The sequence below is a fragment of the Apodemus sylvaticus genome, chromosome 8, assembly GCF_947179515.1.
Source record: "Apodemus sylvaticus chromosome 8, mApoSyl1.1, whole genome shotgun sequence".
Taxonomy (NCBI): Eukaryota; Metazoa; Chordata; class Mammalia; order Rodentia; family Muridae; genus Apodemus; species Apodemus sylvaticus.
This window is the reverse complement of record NC_067479.1, coordinates 96,374,895-96,397,257: the sequence shown is the minus strand read 5'-3', so window position 1 is coordinate 96,397,257 and position 22,363 is coordinate 96,374,895. Positions and strand designations below refer to the sequence as shown.

At 48.6% G+C, this 22,363-nt stretch overlaps 1 long non-coding RNA gene across 1 annotated transcript; it reads left to right on the top strand.

The window, feature by feature from the left end:
• Positions 1-3,338: 3,338 nt before the first annotated feature.
• Positions 3,339-20,212, top strand: LOC127690610 (uncharacterized). Its single transcript, XR_007979170.1, has 3 exons — positions 3,339-3,566; positions 19,425-19,519; positions 20,030-20,212. It is a non-coding gene; the product is annotated as an uncharacterized LOC127690610 (long non-coding RNA).
• The last annotated feature ends 2,151 nt before the right edge of the window (positions 20,213-22,363 follow it).

Here is a 22,363-nt window from a genome sequence, read left to right as displayed (position 1 = left end):
AGCTAATGGAGCACTCCTTTTAAGTTCAGCCCTCGGTGCCAGGCACTGAACCAGCATAAGGAGTCAGCATCCCTCTGTGTGCACACAGATCTCATATTCCCAAAAGAGCATTACGGTTTGGATCTCAAATGTGCCACATAGGATCTTGTTTTGAGCACTCTGCCCCAGCTGTTTGGTATGTCTCAATCCTGCCCCAACTCCTGTGCTAGGCCTCATACATGCTAGGCATGTTCACTAAACTAAATCACCAGCCCTCCTTTAATTTATTCTTTGTGTAAATTTTGAGACAGTAGTTCACAAAGTTGCCCAAGCTAGCCTTGAACTCACTCCATCGCACAGGAAAGGTTCGCACCAGCAAGCCCAGCTGTGGAATGACTCTGAAGGCTATGGAGCCTTTAGTGGGTATGGCCCAACTAGTACAATTAGTTCACTAAGAGCATGGAAGTTCACCTATTGTCCCCCCTCTTCCTCTCGAAGCTCTGGAAGAGCAAACAGCTCATAGGGTGGAGCAAACGGCTGAGATAAAAGGTGTGTGGTGTGTGGCTCACTAGTGTAAGAACACTGAATGGTAGGAGGTGCGAGTGTTCTGTATGTGCTGGCTAGCTTTTTCACTTTATTATCAAGTCAGGAAGATGCACCAGGTTTCCAATGATATGGACAGAAATGATTCCCCCCCCAATAAAAAGTGTCACCCATGTCCGGGTCATAAGGGTAGAATAATCAGGTGAGTTACCTCATAATCTTTCCATGGATGTGAGCTTCAAATAGCCAGAGCCAGAAACCAGCTATAGAAGCCATCGTGCACTGCCTTTGCTCCCAGACTTTAACCATGTCTAGTCAACACAGACACAGCACAGATCGAAGTTACTGTAAGGTGAAGCTAGTGATCATCGCGTCCATCAAGGGCACAGCTCGGCCATTTTTGCTCCCACCATTAAGCAGACAGTCTGCCCCTGCTATGAGCTGCTGTGGCAGGGATGGGACATGGTCACACAGTGTCTGAGGACAACTTTATTTATGTTCTTGTTGAACGGACAAGCAAGCCTTGTTTTTCTAGACCGTTCAAAGCACGGTGGCTCACATAGCACCCATGAGTCTACATTTAGAATGGTGTCTTCATTCACATTCTTTCCATGAAGCTCACGGCTCCTGGGCTGGAATACAGTGGTCACTTCTTCTTGGCCAGACCCCAGGAACCATGCCAGCTCTGGGCTCTGCAGACCCAAAGCCAAACTGTTGTCTTTGCTTTGGGTGCTCTGTGTCAGTGTGCCCGAGGTAGTTAATTCAGATGTGGGAGCCCTAGCTTGTGGAAGATGGAAACATTCCCTGAGGCAGGAGGATTCTGGGGTGGTCAGCTGTGGTTTGGTGAGCTTGCTTGGAGGTTCTCGCTAGATAGATGCCACATTTTTCTCTCCCAGCATTGTTGACAAAGCTCCTGCCCCCCCCCAGGTCCCCCTGTCTCTTGTCAGTCAGCCACAGCGCGCAAACACTATCAGTTCTTGCCTCGGAGCACTCACTGGTCACCGTTTCTGTGATCCCAAAGCAGACATGAGGTCATGCTTGCCACCTGTGAGGCATTAAGAGTGACACTGGGGTGGACAGGAAAGAGAGCTGGGAAGTCAGAGGCTGCACTGAACACTTTAGCCCTTGCTGCTCACCCAAGGCAAATTCCACGGATAATGAGGTTTAGCAACCAGTGTTGTCTGATGTTGGGATGGAGTGACTGGCCGTGCATAGGTGACAAAGGACTGACTATGAATTGTTTTATCACTAAAATATCAAATCTGTGGTTGTCTTTGGTATTGCTTGATAGAAAGCTCTATGTTTTTTTTAAAGTAAGTTGCCCTGAGTTTTAGTTAAAGGAAACTAATACATGATAACCTACATGTAGAATGTCACAAAAAATCATGAAAAAAATAGTCAAAGCACTGCTAATACTTGGGGATCTTAACAATTTACAGTCATGTATGTATCTTAATTCTTTCGAACTTTAGCCCCACAGAGCAACAGGTGTTCTTTCCAGTTTAAACATAGGTTAAACTGAGGTTTAGCAAGGACGAGTGTTTGGCTGTTGTTAGCTAACAGGATCAATGTTCCCCGGATCTCTGTAATGTTTTCATTCCCATTTCAAGTCGGTACCTGTCTTGGGTGGGAGGGATAACGCTGAAAGGTTGAGTCTCCTTCAAACCATCTCCGTATGCTGAGCCAGGAACGTATAGCCGAGCCCACCTTGAGGGCCTGATGTTCACAGACTGAGGTTCAAGGCTAAGACAGAGGTGGCTGCCCTTGAGGTGCCCACAAAGTCAGGACAGGCAATTCACAAATAGACCCAGAGGTAGAGCACTCTGCAGGAGTCCCCTCGGGCATTGAGCTCTGAATGGTGCCATGTATCTGCCAGGACTGGACAGCTTGAATCACTCGGCCACAGACCAAGGGAACGTAAAAGGGGGCTTTAGTCAAAAGAAAAGGTTTCTTGCATTTAATCTTGACAGTTAGGGAGCTTTCTTGGGACCAGCGTGAGGGGGTGAGGAGAGCAACTGGGAGCTCACACAACACAGGCTGAAAAGAAGGTAACTGAGGGTCATCTAGGGGTAGAGAAGATGACCCCACGCCAACCTAGGGGGCGTCTGTAGAGAAGGCAGGCGTGAACTTATCTTGGGACTCCAGGGTGGAAGTTGGAGTCTCCAGAGAAGGAGAGGGAAGCCCTGAGCTGATAGAAAAAGATTTGTCATTTGTACTTAGGTTTTGCAATCACCAGGGCCAAGCTTTAGTGGACACTTACCTTGCATCTTCCCTGATAATTTCACATCCTTCTGCACCTCTCTCCTTGAAAAGACCAGCCTTCCCCCAGCCTGTGGCTGGCCAGATTATCTTACTCCCAACCACGGCAGAGTATAGCTCCTTACTCGAGGAATGCAGGCTGTGGTTGTCCAGAGCCGATGATGAAACGGGCTATTTCTGCTCCGGGACATCAGCAGGCCTCCGGCACTGGCTCCAAGGCGTACACTATCATGTTCCTAGCGTTTCTTAAGACAAATGTTTTCCTTCCCATCTTGAGATATTTTTATTCGAACCTAGGTTCTGGGATAGCCTTAGGAATCATTCTGAGCTGAGGCTGGAATCGGGGGTGAGGGTCCAGCTAATCAGCAAACAATTTTCACTCCCCAAGTTATCTATTACTCGTGGCTGATCTGGATGTAAAAATAGCCTCTGGGGCTGTTTGTTTAATCTGACTGTTACTTGACACCACGCGGGTGTTGCTGCAGAGCTGACTGTTTGCCTCTTCCCCACCAAGAGCACCGTTTGGTTTCCCCAGGCCAGTCTCTGCTTGGGTAAGCTTCTGAGACTTCCACGGCTAGCAATTTCTGGCCACTGATTTTTGCCCAAGTGGGAAACCTGGTGAGATTCAGGCAGTCTGAGTGCTGAATCCTCTTTCCTCTCCTCTCTGGACAGCCTGGCTAAAGGGAAAGAAGTTTGGGCCACTGGGCAGAGCCGCGGAGCCTCCAGATCCTAGGAAGGCCTGTTGATCAGCAGCTGGGACGCTCGCTCTCACGGGAAGACGGAAGGTACAGTCTGCATGGTTGAGCGAGTCTAAGCTGCTGGTAGAAGGGTGACGGTTCTGGGAGGGGTCTAAGCGTGAAGGTGTGCAGCATGGTGTCCGCAGGGTAAGGGCACACTGAGTGCTTGGGTCTTAGGGACCGAGTGTGTCTTGTGGACCGTGAACAGCAGATTTAGAACATATGTGTGTGACTTTGTCCTCCCATGGACCTGTCCGATACTCGGCTCCTACACGGCAGAGTGAGTACACGCTTGTGGATACATCTGATCCTTTCACTGTCAAATGGGACCACCAGGGTCCCAGGTTCTCCAGCAGAGTTGAAGGAGGAGACTCCTTTGTCACTCTCAGCTGTAACAGGGAGAGGCACTGGCTATGGGGACACTTTCTGGCATTCTGACTTATGAGCTTTGAAAACACGTGGGTCTCCAACACAAAGCCTTCAGTAGATTGCCTGTCCCCAGGAACCCCAGGGAGCCCAGCCAGATCCCACAAATCAGACTGGCCCAATGAGAAAACTATCCTTTCTTTTTTTTTCCCCAATACAGAAGAATTGGTAAGTGGTGAGAACACTTTTGAATATGAATATATGAAAAACGTAATAGAATCAGGAAATATTATTTAGCAGTTTAAAATACCTCTGTAAATACAGGAATCAGATGTGCATGTCAAACAGCGTCTCCTTCCCCAGCATTTGGAAACAGTGGTGCCCTGTGACTGGGAGCCTGGATTTGTAAATAAGGCTTCGTTGGCACCCAGCCCAGCGCATGCATTTGCATACGGCCAGGCTGCTTTTACACACCTGCCCAGACTGTACAGCGTGCAAAAATGAAATCAACTTGCGTGATCTTTTTACGGAACAAGGCTGTTGGCTGCTTGTGGGCACGTGCTCCCAGAGCCAAGTGGAGTTTTAATCCACATACACCCGCAGCAGCAGTACAGTGAGTCTAATTAAATTCGAGACAATTATACAAAAGGACATGAAAGTGGTATGAAACAGGAAGTTGGCGAAAAGGGTCAGCAGGATGAAAGAGGAATGAGGCGATGGTGTAGTGGGGGCAGAACTAATCAAAATATATTTAAAAAAATTAGAAATATTTTTTAAAAAATTAGAAAGAAGGAAAAAAAATCCTGGGACAGGGCCGTCATGGCCAGCAGCGTCCAGGCTCTGAAGTCTCCTCCCCTATCCCTGCTTGTCAGTTCTGGATCACACCGGAAGTGTTCAGTGTGCCCTGTGGGGCTGAGGGTTACCTTAGCCTTAGAGGCCCCAGTCGTGTGGAGCAACCGTGTGGCCAGCCGAGCAGAGTAGATTGTGCTTATTTCGGAGTTTATAAATAGCCGACTCCCGGTGACCCGAGTCCAACCTGTGTCTGCCTCTAGGTCTCTGGGCTGAGAGCAAGTGTGTCTGCTTTTTTGGATGACCAGAGGCTGGTAGGGATGGGAGCAAATGCTCACATTAAAGAGGAAGTGCCTTGATACAATGTTGGCTCACTGAGGCAGAAAGACCAGAGTCTACCAGGACACCAGGCAGCCGGAGCTGCGAGAAAGCAGCGGGACAGGCAGCCTCCTGGCCTCAGGAAGAGCCCAGCTCCTCCTCGGCTGGTGGCCTTTTCTCCGTGAGTGTCTGTGCTTCCTGCCTCTCTGCTCTTGACCCGTACTAGCAGGGGGAAACCCCGTGTTCTGAAATAGCTTACTCCTCCAGTCACAGCCTGTCTCAGGGTAACTGAGCCCTGCCGGTGACATCAAGGTTAGGCTGCCTTGCTTACTGCCTTTTGGGGTTTTAGTCTGTCTACCCGGGGTTACTGCACATGAATGTGGGGCTTTAAGAGAACGTCCCCGAGGGATGGTCCGGGGGGGGGGGGGCTGTTGTACCTCCATAAGATCCAAGCAGGCTTGAGTGTGTCTTGGCTTTGTTTCTGGTAAATTGGTAGACTTAACCCCATTTTACCAATTCTATCCAGTCCATAGCCCTGGTAGTTCCATAGATTTTTGCTTGTTTGTTTGTTGTTCCTGCTTGTTGTTTTTAAAACATAAACCAGCCTTGAACTCTGAATCCTGTCTTTAACCTCCAAAGTGCCAAGTTCCGAGGGTACAGGAGTGTGCCGCAGTGCCCTGCCCGTCTTGGGTTTCATTTAGTTAGCTGAGAAAACTCCAAGGGCCTCTTGGCCTCTGGTTGATTCCCAGGGGTTTGCATGGCAGGAGCTGTTGGGAGTGGCTGGACGGGAAGCCAAGGGATCAACGGAGGACAGAGGTCAGGACCCAACAGGGAGCTTGTGGAGTACACACCAGTCTGAGTACATCACCCGACGTAAGCCGCAGTGTCTGTGTAAGCACAGCCGTATATGGGACTAGTACAGTGTGGGGTATATACAGCCTCGTGCAGTCAGGGAAAGGAAGGCTTCCCCTGCATCTTCTGGCTTGAGGACCAGCCTCAATGGTGGATCTGAGGTGGAGCACAACATATTCTGATCTGGGCCTGAGTAAGCTGACCTTAGAGGAATCTGACAGCAAAAGAGTTTGGAGAACCCAAGAAGTATGGGTGCTCCTCACCCGGCTCTCCAAGGTCCGTCTCAGACAGGATGTGAACATAGGACAACATCCTGTAAGGGCTCCCAGAAATGATTCCCAGGGCTCAGACTCAGCCTCCGTGGCAGCCCTGGCTCTTGGCAATACACTGCAGTCTGTTGTGGTGGTGGTGGTGGTGGTGGCCTTTGGTTTGGGATTTTGAATTTTGGGGGCTTTGTTTATTTGTTTTGTTTTTCTTTGAGAGGTCCCTTTCTTCTGGAACTGCCTGGCTAGGTGGAGAGACAGATATCACCTCAACCATTTTCCATCTTAGAGCCTTTACCCAAAGGAAGGAGGGAGAGCTGGACCTCAGTCAATATCTCTAAGAGCAGGGTTTCCGAGGCTGTTCAGGTCTTCCCCCAGCCTCCCTGCCATGACTGGGAAGCTGCTCTCACACCTGGTACTGCTGAGCCTAACCTCTGAGGGGCAGGTGATATTGGAGCAGCCCCTTAGCTGGCTGTCCTGAGACTAACAGGCCACATGCAGCATTGTGTTTTGGAGTGGGGTGGGGGTCGAAACCTGGGCATTGGCAGCTGTAACAAGCTAGGCCTGGGCCCTTGTCCTCAATGAGCCAACTAAAGAAACAAGTTCTGGTGAATAGAAGAGATTTAGTCAAATGTGACCATATAGGAAAGAGGAACGTAGAGGCCCAGTGATCCCCAAGGCCATATTTAGGGGCCCTGATATGTAGTTTAAGTTTAAACATTATGTGCATGTGCAGCTAACTCTGTCAGTAGAACATGAGACTCCTAAGTTTAAAGATAAGACTTAAAATCATTGGCTGACCATTGTCTAGCTCTGTCCTCTAAGGCAGTCTAAGTCGTCATAACTGTGTGAAATCTCCCTGAGAGACCAGATCCTCCTCTGGCTGGCACTAGACTTTAGACCTTTCCTTCTACTAGCATGAGATTTCTGGGGGAAATTTTCAACTTCCTAGGAACCTTTGTTTCAATATTCTGATAGCCAAGAAAGGGCAGAAGTGCCTTTCTCTTTAGAATATCTTCATTCCTGCCTGAACCATTGTAGCACACACACACACACACACACACACACACACCATTCAGACTTTGTCTGGCTCTCATAGAAGGTAGAGCCCAAGTGCTGCAGAAGACAAAGGTCAGAGCTCAAATACACAAGGCTGTACCCAGTCCTCAGTTTCCACACCACAGCCTTCGTTCAGTGGCTAGCTACATGTTCCCAATAGACAAGGCCTTATTATGTCTGTATTTATTGTTGAGGTCACCTAGCATTGTAAGTCTTGGGATCCCCTTCATAGAAGGAATCATTGAGGCTTAGAGAGGTTAAATAACTTGCCCAAGGATGCACAGTTAACAAGTGGTAGAGCAATCTGACCAGAGCAGGCCAACAGAAGAGGTCTACCCAAGACCACGAGAAGCCTCTGCAGTCTTGCTCAGCCCCAGGTCAGTGGAGGAGCTCTCTGTCACTGGTGTCCTGATCCTTGACAGTCAGGGTTAAGGGTATACATGGACTTGAGATATATATGCAGCCAGGCCACATTGTATCCTGTGGTGAGAATTCCCGTGTGCTGAATCCTCACCCCATACAAATCTGTGGGTGCTCTTTGCCCTCCACCTGTTCTTTTCACCATCCCCCAGGGAGTTGAGGTTGCTGCAGTTGATTGGCCAGAGGCTCAGAGTGGTGAGGTGGACTGGCCAGGTAACTCATCAAGTGCTCACAGGGCCGGGAGGCAGAAGCACTAGTCAGACAGAGCTGTGGCGTGTAGAGTCGTGGGTCGGAATCTTGACCTCTGCTTCCTGGCCATTTCAACCTCCCTGAGTCTCAATTTCTCCATCTAAAAGCTTTCAGTACCAAGCCTACTAGCTGGAACTCCAAACCAGGTCATCTATATGAAGTGTGTGGTGAGGATCAGAAGTTAGACAAATTCAAGGGCAGATGGCCTGGAGCCCCTTACAGTGCTGGTGCCATCCATTTCCCACGGGAGACACTTGTCCTCCCTGAGGGTAGGGAAGACTCTCTGCTTCCCCCTCTGTTTCATTGAAGAGGTACTGCTTGGGTCAACTTCTCTCACCAACCTGACAGACTCTGGGTTCTTTCAGGGGTCTCTCTCTTCCCTGTCTGGATACCTTCTGGGCGCTGGAGAGGGAATGTTTGCTGGGTAGTAAACTATTCCTAACATAACCACACCCTCTCCTAAGGAAGCATCCCCATCTGCATGAACATATGATTGTGCTGGGAAATGGCACCAGGGTAATCAAGGTCTGTGGCATGGGACCCTCTCCATACAGCCTCTACAGATTCAAAAGTGGTTTCCATGGGTGCCAGGGTGCTGGGGGTGCCGGCATGCCAGCATACCAGCACCAAGTGAGGCTTAGACAAACAGAAGTTTGTCCAAATCCTGTTATGTTATGAAACTGCAATCCCTTAAGGCAGTGTTACTGTCTATACAAGATGCTAGAGAGTTCCAGAATCTTTGAATCTCACGTTTTGGAGAATGGTAGGCAGGTAGGTGCAGAGAAGAGGACATCCTGCGGCCAGAGGTCCTAAAATTAGCTCCTGGGAGACTCAAGTGTGAAATCAGCACAGGGCTACGGGGGCCACTACAGTGCTGAAGAGATACTTGGCCTATCGGGCATCTTAGAAGGTGCTGGAGACTTTCGCATGCATGATACATGTGGTGAGAGCCCTCTCCCTCAGCAGTGCCGGGTCCAAACCCACACCCCACTGGGTGCTGAACCTCACCAGGATCTACATCCCTTCTCTGTAAACTGCTGTGTGCAGCCATTGTATTAAATAACAATAAATATTGATGATATTTAGTTCCTTGTAGTGTCGACCGTATGTTAGGTGCACAGCAAGTGGGAATGTCGCTCATCCATCCATTCATTCCTTTGATAGGTAAATGTCTTGCCCCTGTGCTAGGCACGTTCTCTGTGGGAACTGTGAGTACACAAACACACAACCCTGCTCATAAGCTAACATCAAGGGAAGTCTACCATTTCCCAGGGAAGCTTATCTGACCTTGTCAGTTATAGGGTTGGGACCTCAGGTTTCCAGCCCCCATTCAGATGAAAATCAGTATAAATGGAGGTGGTTTGTGCTGTCCCTATTGTACAATGACAGATTAGAGACTTGTGCAGAATGGTACTGTCACAGAGCCAGGCTTCTGGCTCTTCCCCGTGGCCCAGAACTGCCTCTGCAGCTCATTTCCAACACCGATTCCTACACTTTGAGTCCAGGGCAGGATGACCATGGAGAAGGTGGAAGGAAAGTATAGATGAATGTGGAGTTTATACATGCACAGAGCCAGATGTTACCCCCCCCCAGGGGACTTTGGTCTGCAGTGGCCAAGTCAAGAAGCCCTGCTAGGAATGCCTCCACAAGGCACCCAGCATTGGATCCACAACTCAGGAGGAGACTGAGGCTCTAAGACTGTGGCTTTCAACCTTCCTAACACTGCAGCCTTTTAATACAGTTCCTCATGTTGTGGTGACCACCCCCTCCCAGCATAAAATCATGTTTGTTGCTACTTCATAACTGCAATTTTGCTACTATAGCAAGTCATAGTAGAAACATCTGTGTTTTCTGATGATTTTAGGCAGCCCCTGTGAAAGGGTCATTGAACCCCCAAAGGGGTCTGGACCCACAGGTTGAGAACCTTAGTCTAAGACTTGCACTCTCTCAGTCATGGTTATATTGTTATGCAGTTTTTCTAGGCTCACACCAAGACCCCATGTACTGGTGAACCCTGCATGTCTTAGAAGTGGTATGACCTTCCTCTGGTGATGTCATTGGCCATCAGTCATGCAGTCTAGGTGATTGGCAAGGGGACCAGGTCCTCTTTGGGAAGTACATGTTGATCAGCACTCACCCCCATGCTGACAAAAGCACAAGGAAGTGGGGTCACAGACAGTCCAGGGGCCTTCATCTCTGCCTCTGATGTTCACACCATCACACCTGTAAAGATAGATGGACACCTCTGACTCTGACCCTGCAGAGATGTGGGGAGGGGAGCACCACCAACAGGATAACGATGCCATGAACTCCTCCCTAGTACAACAGGAGTACAGAAACCCGGCTCTGGCCAAGTCTACCAGGCACTCAGAGGACTGACATCCTGTGCTGCCCTGTCTGGGGGAGGCAAGAGTCGTGCGAGAGAATGCAGCTGCTCGCTGGAGGGCAAGCTTGGGCAAGCGAGACGCCACTCAAAAGCACGCCCAGCTGGAGCCTGCTGGGACTCAGAAGTATTCCAGATTCCCTTGCACCTTGCAAAGCCTGCTGTGCACACCTGGTCCCAACTCTGCTTTGGGGACATCCGGTTGCCATCAGGAAATGAGCCAGTCTACAAATCAGCATTTAGAACCTAGAGAGCAAATTGATAGACACCGCCATGGTCATGAGGGATGCAGAGTCGCAGCTGAAAGGAGACAGGCTGCAGGAGACGCCTCCGTCCCAGCCCGGCTCTCCCGCCTTCCCCCGGCTGCTCAGTTCTCTTGAGACGGGATCCTTCTTTGGATCTACGATGGCTGGAATCAGTGTTCTCAAGTCCTGGGTACACTAGCTACAGACTCAGCTCCAGGTCTAGGCAATGATCGTAAGTTTCTGGAAAACTGGTCCCTCTAGACATTGTAATCTAGCAACCCAAACAGAATGAACTTCATGCAGGCTGAGCTATAGGATGGAAATGACTCTGCCCCCATCAACAACAGGCCTGAGGCAGCAGCAGAGACTACAAGAGTGTAGCCAGTGCCTGGTCTCTGGCAAGTTCTAGTCAACTGCTGTCTTCATCCAAGATCCTGGCAGTGTGCTGACTGCTTTCCTGCTGCAGGACTGAAGGACCCATGTATGTGTGATTGCGGCTAGTGAAAGATTTCAACTTAAGCCCGGCCAGTGCTGCCATTGGGACCTGGTACCAACCCTGTGAGGGGCCTTATGCTCCACTAGAGCCCTTGGGTCAGTGTGAGAATTCCTGGCTTTCAGCACTTACCTCCTGCCTTGAGGGTTACTCAAATCAGGCCAGGCCTTGAATACTATAATGAGCTTTTTCTATTGTTAGGATAAGCACCATGATTTAAAGTGACTTGGGGAGGAAAGGATTTGTGTCAGATGCCAAGGCAGGAACTCACGGAACTCAGGAGCCAAGAGGTAGGAACTGAAGCACAGAGGGATGTTACTAACTGGCTTGCTCCTTGTGGCATACTCAGCCTACTTTTTTATACAGCTGAGGACCATCTGCTAGGGCTGGTACTGCCCACCCTCCCACATAAATCGTTATTCAAGCCAATTTGGTGAACTGAGGTTCTCTCGTTCCAGATCACTCTAACTTGTGTCTAGTTGACAAAAGACCAACCAGCACAGGTTAAAAAAGAGTGTCAGATACAATAACTCTTCTACAAATCAATGGTCTGTGTTTATACACATGCTTGACAACCAGAGAGAGAGAGAGAGAGAGAGAGAGAGAGAGAGAGAGAGAGAGAGAGGCTAAGACAGTCTAATGCAACCCAAAGTACAAAGCAACCCATACCAAGATTCCCAGTCCCATGGGGAAAGGACTCTGGTCTCAGCCCATATCCAGACTGTATCTCCAGCACCAGATATTGAGCATATAGTGAGTACTCTACCACCACAGACTGGCTGAATGCATGAAAAGGCTTGAGGCGCCATTCACAGAGCCTTTTCTCAGCAGTATCTACATCTCTGATTTTTAAAAGTTGAGAGGGATTACAAGGACACACTCATCAGACTTCAGGCTGATAGCAGAGGAAAATCACCATAGCACCAGAGAGAAGGGCCCCAAGGCTAAAGTTAAGGTGTTATTCAGATCCAGGTCTCCAGAGCCTTAAGCAGGGGACAAGCAAGGATCCTGGAAGTTTTCCCCAGTGTAAGATGACGAGGAAATCCACTGAGTTTTATCAGTGACTCAGCCAATATTAGGGGTATACAAGGGGGTCCCAGGCCTCTCACCCTGTGGACACCCTGCTTCTCTCCACCTTCTCCCCCTCCCCCACCGAAGGAGCCCACCTGAGGAAGCCTATCTGGCTATTGCATTATTTTCTGGTATAGACTGGATATTTGTGTCCCCCAAAATGTATATGTTGAAACATTAATTACCGATGGGCTAGTGTTTAGAGGCAGGCCTGTGAAGGATAATTTAGTTAGGATGGTGGAGTCCTTATGAGTACCTTTAAAAGATAAGACCAAAGAGATACCACCACCATGAGTAGATAGACAAAGAGGATATCCGTTCAGGAATAGAGCTTCACCAGATAGCATGTCTTCCATCACCTTGAGCCTGAACTTCCCAGACATAAGAGCTTCAGTGTTGATACTTAAACCACCCATATGGTATTTCTCCAAGACAACTAGGACAGTCCCCTCCAGAAGTATAGAACACCAGACAATGGCCTCTGAAGCCGCAGAGCTGTGGGGAATTGCACAGAGAATGCAAGAGCCTGGCCAGTGGATGGGCAGCAAGTCATGGCCCAGAGTAAGGGGCTGGGCTGGGCTGGCCGAGGCTCTGTGTTCACTAAGGCTGGAATGAGGCTTCCGAGCTGGGCGACAAATGAGCAAACTGTCATGACTCAGTCCTCTAAACAGCTCCTTGTGGTATGCATGCACCGATTCCTCCAAATAGCACCCCAAAAGTCCAGCAAGAGGAATCAATTCCAATTTCCCAGGGCCTTCTGGGTGTGATAAAGTTAACCTGTCATGTCTTCTGTCTTCCTGCTTCCCCTTACTAAGAACGGAAAATACCATTCAATTAAGGCGATTACATCCTCCCAAAGACGTTGGACTTGGAAACCACACCACAGGCAAGTGGTCAAACCGGTGGTAGAGCAAATCCCAGAGGCCTCCTGTGGCCAGCAGCAAGCCTGGGGAACAGAAGACAACAGTTCCACACTGGGCAGCTGAGAGCGGGCTCTGGGCCAACGGAGTCAGTCCCAGCCCCAGCCGGACAGAAGTCAGCCCTATAGCACGGAGCCTTCTCCCAACAGAAGGACCCATGTTCCCAGCCATAGCAGCTCTTGTGGCTCCCATGGAGAAAGCTGAGACAGCTAGAAGTGTGAAATGAGCAGACTCCTTTTCTCCTCCTATGCCCTCAGCTCTTCCCCAAGTCTCACCTGGGAGCTGAGAGTAGCAAGGACCCTTCCCCACCCACCCCACCCACTCCCCCGCCCCGGCAAGATGCAGCCACTAGAACCTGGGGCCCGTATTCTGAGGTTCTTACTGTAGAAAACACAGAGGAGTCAGGTGGTAACTGGGGATGAATGGTAACCCCAATTCTTCCTTTTCTATAGATGCTGTGTGATACTAGGCAGTATTCTGCACCTCTCTGTGCCTTCTTTCTTCACCTATAAAATGGGGCTCTGCTCAACCCTGCTCACAACAGTCATGAGAATCAAGCAAGATTCAGGGTACTAAAGAGAGCTGAGAGCCACAGGGTGATGGCAGGACTGTGCCTCACTCTGTGTCCTCTTAGGACTGATACAGTGCTGTCATCCTCTGACTGCAATCTACTGTGGGGTCTATGAGCTGCAAGACCCCGAGTGCCAGACCAAAATACAGAGGGCAGTGAAATTCAAATTTCAGAACAACTTTTGGGATAAACATTTTCCACGTGAATATACTTGTAATTGAAAGGGTCATTCCTAACTGTCTGAAATCCACATTTCACCGGTCATCTCATACTTAAATCGGCTTGTTCTGCCCAGCCTGAGACTGTCACATCTACTGTGTCCCCTTGCTCCATGTGAAGCCCAAAGTCACGTGTCCTGGGTGCCCAGCCTAGCTCTATCACCCACCAACTGGAAGGCACAGAATGTCTGCACTACCACTCTGAGGCACTGCTGTCTCATTGAAGAAGTGACACTGACAATGCGAATGAGGGATGACATGCAAGCTGGGACCCCACCCTGGAGTCACCATCAGGGCTCTGATTGGTGGGACAGTTATACTCATCATTGTGGGGTGTGAAAGAGTGCCTGGCTATAGGTGGAGCTTCTGGAACTAAAGGTGGACACGCACACACACACACACACACATACACACACACACACACATGTCTGCACACCTGGTGCTCCCCATCTGGGATGCAGGGAGATCAGGGCACTCTGTCAGAGGCTGGACTACGTAGCACTCTCAGGCCTGGGTTAGCAGCTGGCCTGATCCCTGAGGGAGATACAGAGAGCAAGAGGTGTCTGAGCTCGCAGCCTGCCCCCTATCTGTACACTCTCCAGGATGCTTGTCAGAACAGACGTGCTCCCTACCACATCCCCAGACATGCTCCCCAGTACAGCAGCTGACAGCTTTTGCAAAAGGCAAGCAGGCAGAGGGAACATAGGCAAATTGGCCTCACTCCAAAGATTTCCAAATGTTGGAGAGGCAGATTCATACAGAAAATATGGGATGGAACAGAACATGCAACATAAAAGAAATGGATTCTACAAGGAGTAATCCAGGTGGGGACATGGCAAGAGGCCGTGCAGGGACAAAAAAAAGACATTCTGTGTAGAAGGACCACTGCTCAGACGAACCCGGAGAGGACATGTCTGCAGATCCTTCAGCCAGTGGGTGACAGGCTAGGGCAGTCAGAGACACAGAGCAAGGAAGTCACATTGGTCCTTCCGGGTGTGCAGGGGGTCAGCCAGGATGTAGCAGTGCAATGACAGGTCACCTTGAGACAAGGTGAGAGCATCCCATACTTACGATGAGCCCTGACCACAGAGTAGATCTTACTGCTCAGTTTAGAGAAAAGGCTGGTCCAGTGTTCGCCCTCACATTTGGCTTCTTTGATATGTTTTTAATTCAAAGAGACAGCCTTCCAAAAGGAAAAGGCACTATAGCCCCTGAGAGTGCTTCTCTCTCTGGCTTAGTACGTCACTCACCAGTCCCATGTTGGTGTGTGGCAGTGTCTACCTGGGGACCCCAACTCCCCAGTGTTCTCTGGAGTTCTTCAGGGTTGACTGCGGCATGCAGGGCAGATGTCCCACCATGTGTTCTGATACCTACCATTGTATTGGCATCACTGGATAACCGTCAGCCACGTGGCTGTCAGGTGGATTCAAAGGGAGTCAACAGACACTGGACACTCCAAGGACATCAAAGCTACCTCAGCTCAGAGCACTGGAAGCAGAGAGTTGGTGAGATTGTGGGGTTCCTCTAAGTTCTCGCTGAACTTAATTCTGACTTACATACATTGTGAATGGGTGCCTGGAACCCAGCCACCCTGTGAATGAGCTCTAAGAATAACCCAGTTAACCTCAACATCTTTGACCAAAAGTAAACTTTATATGCTTGGAGGCTTGGAATCAAAAATAGATAGATAGATAGATAGATAGATAGATAGATAGATAGATAGATAGATAGATAGATAGATGGGTGGATGGATGGATAGATAGATGATAGATAGATAGATAGATAGATAGATAGATAGATAGATAGATAGATAGATAGATAGATAGATAAAACCCACTTGGATATGAAAACCATCTAATTTGGAACTCTTTTGAGACTTGTGTGATTCTCAACTTATCAAGGAGTCACGGAAAGAAATTTGTCCAAATCGATTGGATGAGCAGAGTCACGAGGGGAGTATGGGATTTGCTCACTGTGTAACAGACACCTGGGGCTATGGATGTGAGGAAGACAGTTTGGGAAGCAAGAGAGATGCAGAAGTGGTGAGGTACATAGACTAACATGACAGACATGTTAAATATCAGGTCATGAGAGCCAACGATGGCAGGTAAGACAGCACTGTAACAGAGATAATCAGAGCCTGTCACAGGAGGATGCCATGCAACGGTTCTCAGCCTTCCCAATGCTGAGACCCCTTAATACAGTTCCTCATGTTGTGGTGACCCCCGACCATAAAATCATTTTCATTGCTATTTCATAACTATAATTTTGCTACTGTTGTGAATTATAATGTAAATATCTGATATGCAGGATATCTGATATGAAAGCTTTTTGAAAGGGTCTTTTCCCAAAGGGGTGGAGATCCACAGGTTGAGAACTGCTGATATGAAATGGCCTCAGGAAGCTGACTTTTTGTTGAGACACATAATCCAGGGCTCTGAATTGTGTGCATGAGCTAACCAGGTAGCAATCTCAAGAAGGAAGAAAATAATTCCAGGTTCAGAAAGTGAAGAGCTCAGCATAGGGGAAAGGCCATGAGGGATGTATAATGACACATGAGTATTCTTGGAAACTTGAGAGCCAATGAGGGTTCTAAATGAGAGGCTGACATATCAGACTTTACTTCTAGAAGCTGGGTGGAGGGTAGGAATAGCTACTGTCTCCTGCAGAAGCCCACAAGAACCATGATAGCACCCAGTGCCAGGAAGTAACAGAGAGAGAGATAGTAGTAAATGGAGTAGAGAGATCTTTAAAATGAGTCTCAGAGGTTGAAGATCTAGAACAGTGGGTAAAGAGGACTGAGTCAAGTCCCCAAGATCCCTGTTAATAAAAGGTAGGGTAGCAAGTGTCTGTAATTCCAGTGCCTACAGTAAGATGGGAGGCAGAGACATGAGAATCCCAGAAATTACCAGGCCAGCCAGTCTGGCACACACAGTACAAGTAGTGAACAAGAGACCAGACCCTTCAAACAAGGTGAAGTAAGACTCCTGGGATTGTCCTCTGATGGCCACATGAGCTCTGTGGCAAGCACACACCTGCACTCACACACTTACACACACACACACACAAATCTCAGGGATAGGAAATAGAGGAAAATGGGGGACTTGGGATAAAGGGAAGGGAGTTGCTTGTGTTTCTGAAGTTAGTGGGATTCCAGCACCTGGATGCTTTTTGAAACATGCGAGTTTGGAGGGAGAGAGTCACGGGCTTGGAGCTGGCTGGCAGGCGGCTGGAGCCAGACACGCCGCAGTTGGGCCTGGTTACAGAATGGTATATAGATGCTCAGATGTGAGCAAAGTCACAGTTACCAAACTTCAGGGGTCATACCCTGTGTCCCACTGAGTCACGTTCAGTCACCCATCACCGATAAGCCAATCTAAGGAACCACATGAATAGTGAAAAGCAGAAAAGGGAGTTTTATTCAATGTGACACATTGGGAAAGGGGACAAAGATACCCAGCAACTATCCAACTCCATCTTAGGGTATCCTGACATGAAGATAGTGTTTCAACAGAAAGCAAGAGATTTGCATGACTGAACAGTGTGGCCAGGTGTGGTCCCTGACCGCCATCACCTCAGCTCCAAGTCTCTTCTGCAAGAGTGTCTGATAAGGATGGCCCCAGGCCTTCAGCCATTTCCTCTTCCCACGTAACACTCCTGAAAAAACTTGAGGTCCATTCTTTTGATAGTCTGACAGCCAAAGAGGGGAGGAGATGTCTCTTTAGAATTTATTCATCCCTGTCAGACAAGTGGGTTCTGTCTATGTCCGTGTTACCCAGTCAGGAGCGAACCCTTAGCTAGAGGCAGAAGAAACACCACAGAGAGGAAGGGAAGGCAAAAACCTGATCGGAGCAGGACGAGGAGGAGCCAAGGGAACTTTCTGGAAGCCAACAGTCCTAATTGTAGCTAGAAGATCGGTCAGACCAGCAGCCCCAAGCCCTTGGAAGATTCATCCAGGAGCAACATACAACAGCCCAAGGCAAAAGCAAATGGGCTGAGGTGCTCCTCAGGAAAGCATGCACAGGAAGCGAGTAGGGAAACCACTGCCTCAGAAGGTTGGAGCCACGTGGAGGACATCGCCCCACCTCAGTGCCATGTTCCCTAAGTCCCCCATACACTCGTCAGCTCCTATTCTAAGGCCTGGTTCCTAGCATGGCTCAAGCCTGCACAGTATGTCCTGTCACCCCAATCTTGTACCAGAGGACTCACGAGCCTAGGTGGGCTTCTTTCAAATGGCTCCTAGAAGTGAGTAGGGGTTGCCATGGTGACCAGTGGAGACCATCGTAGCAGCTGTGACAATGAACCTATGAGGACCGAATGGCAGGTCCTCCACATACTGACAATAAATGCCACCATGTCATTCTTGTCCAGACCGTGTCTACATGTGGCGGCAGCTGGCTAGAACTCCCCTCCCTGCTGTGCTTCAGAGCTGCTGGCTGTGGGGTGCATTTTCTTTGGTGCTGTAAACTAGTCAATCCAATCTTTTCAGATGGTCTTGGAGCCTAAAGTCAGGTCCCTTTGTCACCAGACGCCCTATCATCTTGTTCCTTCAACCTTTCGCGTGCGAATGCATTGTGTGTGTGTGTGTGTGTGTGTGTGTGTGTGTGTGTGTATGCACGCGCACTTTGCCCTGGGTTGGGACATAAATCATGATGCTCAGTTGAAAGTATCGCCTCATCTGTGTTGACATGCTCAGCCCTCAGACACATAAAACCCTCTCCTCTTTTCAGGTTCAAGGAACCTTCTAGCTTGTGAAAGAATCAATCATCAATTTGTAGAACATATGGGTCCTGATATCTGATCTGTCACAGCGCAGTGTGCTCTGGGAAAAGTAATGGCAGCATGCTGTGGGGACAGGAAGGGGACCCATCAAAGCTAACTGGGGAGTCAGGATGGGCCTCGCCGTATGGCAACACACGCAAAAGGCCTCTCTGATTCTCTAAAGAAATATGCTCCCCAAATTTGAGTTATTATGATTATTAATATTATTAATAAACTAGCTGAGGCTAGATTAATATCCAGGAGCTACAATCTGGAGAAGGTCTGGAGGAAGCCCCAAGGGTCTGCCTTTAAGATTTGCATAGTGGCTTTATTTTAATTAGTTTACCTTCATCCTGAGCGCTCTGGAAACCCTCCTGGGCAGCTTTGGGGTTCTCTTAGCTGTCAGAATAGATACTCACGCCTCCTGCCAACAATAAATCGAACACCACAGCTGTCTGCTGAGTGGACTTGAATTGGCTGTTCTACGTCCCTTTACTGCAAAAACTAAGTTACCAACTTAGTTGAGAAGGAGTTTTTGCCCAGATCTTACTAGGAAAGATCTCCAGCTCACATCACCCCACCTCAGTTCCATGTTCCCTAAGTCCCCCATACACTCATCAGTGTATGGAAAGAAGAGGTTCAGAACTGGTCCACTCCTGTTAGAAATCCTTTGCAGGCTTATCAGAGGTTCTTGGAGATTCCTTAGACCACCAGCAAGTTCATGAATATTGGGAAGAATATATATTAACTTTGTATTGGTTTTTACTAAAAAGTGTCTATATTTAAATATTAATGCATTTAAATATGAATCTAAAAGGACTATCAGCCAACCACTTTATAAGCTGCACTATTGACACTTGAAGACAGTTTTTCCATTGAAGATTCTGCCTCTTGTTCCACTGAAAACATATCTTCTTCTTCATCCTAGATGGGCAGTGATGACAGCAAATCTCAGCACGCAGACATGTTCAAAAAACACAGATCCTAAAAGCCAGGCACCTGCAGTTCCCGCTGCCATAACGGGTAGGTGTGTAAGTCATTCCTGCTGCTGTAACGGGTAAGTGTGTAAGTCGTTCCTGCTGCCGTAACAGGTAGTAGGTGTGTAAGTCGGCTTTCCATTACCACAGCAAACACCTGAGAAGATCGATTGGAGAAAAAGTCTGGGCTTGTCTGAGTGTTGGTTCCATGAGTTTAGCCTATAGAGAGGAATATCGTGGAGAAGTAGGTGGGGGAGGTGGAGGCTCACCTCACAGCAGCCCGTTAGCAGTGATCTACTGCTAACTGAAGGAAGCCTACTGACCTTCCGCTAGACCCCACCCCCTCGGTTTTTAACATCTTCCAGTAGTTCCAAACTGGAGACTACACCTTACACATGAGGATTCAGCGGGGCATTCCAGGTCCAAATCAGATCCCAATGGAACCAATCCAAAAATCGGCATCAGGAAATACCTTGTGTAGTTTATAAGTGGGCCAAAGGTACTACGGGGAGGGCGGAAGTGCAGTCAGCGTTATGACTATTCCATTTGATTCCAGGGGTCATCCAGAATTGAAGAAATTATCTGCATGAAACTGGTGGGCAGAAGTCATGTGGTTATTGGCTGAGCATAAGTGAGATCTTCTCTGCCCGTGTGGAACCACGCTGAAGCCAAGACCAGGTAAGGTTACATGCAAGCAACGGAAACAGAACCTGAACGTACACAAATGGTTCCCCGTGAGAAGGAGACTCAGGACACCTGTGTTAGTACATGCCTGTATCCCAGCACTTGGTGGGTAGGGACAGGAGGTTCAAGGTCATTCTGGGCTATATGAGAACTCATCTCAAAAACAAACAAACAAACAAAATGAAGACAGTGCTCAGAGAAGAGGCTGAAGTTCCTGGAGAACTCCCTAGCATGTGTTAGCACCTGAGCATCTACAGGACAAACTGCAATGGACACTTGTCCCTCGCCACCCACAGTCTGAGGGGCTCAGCAGTCACCTTGACTATAACATAAGCCCCAAGGGCATTACGATAAACTGAGGCAATCCAGAAACAAAAGGACAAAATACTGTATGATTGCAAAGCAGAACTGAGGGCCGGGAGCACTGCCTGGCAGCATTGAAGCCCCTGCCTTTGGGATCCCAGCACTGTAAATATATGAAGGAGTGTCCCTGTGAGCCCAGCACTGAGCCGCAGTGGCAGGAGAATTGCCAGCCGTAAGCTTAACGCAGTCCTCTCATCTCAAGGAAACAAATCAGGAAAAAAACAAACAACAAGTAAAATAAATAATGTGGGAAATAGGAGAGAGATGACCAGAGAGATGGCAGTTAGTGGATGGAGTGTCACTTTTATAAGCTTAAACCATGCTGGAAAGGGATAGAGATAGGATTGTATCGCAAGGGTGTGCTCAACATAGTTAAGATGGAAAATTTTATAGCGTGTATATTTCACTGCAGCTTTTAAAGAAGGGAACATGAAGAGTGGTATAACTGAGGAACAGGCAGGACGAGGGAGGGCCCGGGAATGTAGAACCATTCAGGGAGACCCCCGCTATTCCACTCCTGGCATATACCCAGAGGATTCCCCAGCACGTAATAAGGACACATGCTCCACTATGCTCATAGCAGCCCTATTTATAATAGCCAGAAGCTGGAAAGAACCCAGATGTCCCTCAACAGAGGAATGGACACAGAAAATGTGGTAGATATACACAATGGAGTACTATTCAGCCATTACAAACAATGAATTCATGAAATTCTTAGACAAATGGATGGAACTGGAGAACATCATCCTAAGTGAGGTAACCCAATCTCAAAAGAACACTCATGGTATGCACTCACTGATAAGCGGATATTATCCTAGAAGCTTGGAATACCCAAGAAACAATTCACATATCAAATGAGGCCCAAGAAGAAGGAAGGAGAGGCCCCTGGTCCTGGAAAGGCTCAGTGCAGCAGTGTAGGGGAATTCCAGGACAGGGAAGCAGGAAGGGGTGGGTTGGGGAACAGGGGGAGGGAAGAGGGCTTATGGGACTTTCGGGGAGGGGGGATCCAGGAAAGAGGAAATCATTTGAAATGTAAATAAAGAATATATTGAATTTAAAAAAAATGAAAAAAAAAAAAAAAGAATGGAAGCCAGTCAGTCTCCGACAGTGGTGGGCAGTGGTGCTTCTCAGTCCAGGGAGGAGCCACAGTAGCAGCCACAGTTACAGGAATGAGGCAGGAGGGAGGAGCATCTTCTGGGCAGGGTTCTGGGTGGGGTTCTGGGCGGGGTTCTGAGATGAGTGGCAGCTGGTGAGCAGACTGCCCTATGCTCCTAAGCTCCAGGTGCACTCTGTCTAACATGTGCACCAGGGACAAGGATGTGATGAGACTAAGATGGGGCAGCCCAATGGAAGGTTAGAGAAGGACTCTGCTGACAGAACTCACCTGAACTTTAGCTTAGGCTCTGCAGAACAAAGGCAAGAAGATCCCAAAGACATACAACCTAGGAACGAGCTAGCCCCAGCACATTTCTAAATTCAGCATTGACGGCTACAGGCACCACGCTCTACAGGACAGCTCTGGGCCTTATGAAAAGAATCCAAACTTTGGGGGTTGACAAGATGGCTCAGTAGGTAAAGGCCTACTAACCCCACCTACTAACCCTAGGTGCGTTCTAGGCCTACTAACAGGCTTTGCCACAAGCCTGACTGACAGCCTGAGCTTGATGTCCTGCACTCATGTGATTGAAGGGGAGAAAAGACTCCTGAAAACGCGTGTTCGAGTCCTCACACGTACATGGTGGCACCCTCATGCTTACACACAAAAAGTAAAAGAAGGAGGAGGAGGAGGAGGAGGAGGAGAAGAATAAGAAGAAAAAGAAGAAGGAGAAAAAGAAGAACAAGA